Genomic DNA, 1,092 nt, shown 5'->3' with positions numbered 1-1,092 from the left:
TTTTTCTGCATCTATTGATATGATCATATGATTCTTATTTTTTAATTTGTTTATGTGGTGTATCACATTAATCAATTTGCGTATGTTGTACCATCCCTGTGCCTCTGGGACGAAGCCCACTTGATCATGCTGTATAAACTTTTTAATATGTTGCTGTATTCGGTTTGCTAGTATCTCATATAGGATTTTTGCAACTGTGTTCATGAGAGATATTGGTCTGTACTTTTCTTTTTTGTGTGTTATTTTTACCAGGTTTTGGTAGTGGGGCAATATTGACCTCGTAAAATGAGTTGGGAAGTATTGCCTCCTCTTCGATTTTTTGCAAGTGTTTGAGGAGAATAGGTATTAAATCTCCTTTGATTGCTTGGTTCAATTCATTGGTAATGTCATCTGGTCCTGGCCTTTTACTTTTTGGTAGATTTTTGATGATTGTTTCAATACTGCTGATCGGTCTATCTAGATTTTCCAGTTATTCTTTATTCAATCTAGGAAGGTTGTATTTTTCTAAGTACCAGTCCATTTCTTCTAGGTTATTAAATTTTCTGTTATATACTTTTCTCACAGTATTCTTGTATGATCCTTTGTATTTCTGTGGTGTCTGTTGTAATTTCCTCTCTTTCATCCCTGATTTTGTTTATTTGTGTCCCTTCTCTTTTTTCATTAGTGAGTCTAGCCAGGTGTCTGTCAATTTTATTAACCTTCTCAAAGAACCAGCTCTTTGTTGCATTTATTTTTTTCTACATTTTTGCTTTGTTTTCAATTTCACTTATTCCTGCTCTAATTTTGATTACTTCTTTCCTTCTGCTGACTTTAGGTTTCATTTGTTCTTCCTTTTCTAGTCTTTTAAAATGAAGCATGAGGTTGTTTATTTGGGTTTGTTTTTGTTTTTGGAGATAGGCCTGTTATGATATGAACTTTCCACTTATGACCGTCTTTGCCATGTCCCAAAAGTTTTGATACGTTGCACTATCATTATCATTCTTTTCTATGTATCTCTTGATCTCTCTTTTTATTTCTTCCTTGACCCAGTTATTTTTTGGTAGCATGTTATTTAATCTCCATGTATTTGTGGTTCTTTCCACTTTCTTTTTG

This window comes from Pteropus medius, unplaced genomic scaffold, assembly GCF_902729225.1.
Source record: "Pteropus medius unplaced genomic scaffold, Ma_sr-lr_union100, whole genome shotgun sequence".
NCBI classification, from domain to species: Eukaryota; Metazoa; Chordata; class Mammalia; order Chiroptera; family Pteropodidae; genus Pteropus; species Pteropus medius.
This window is presented reverse-complemented; position numbering follows the sequence as displayed.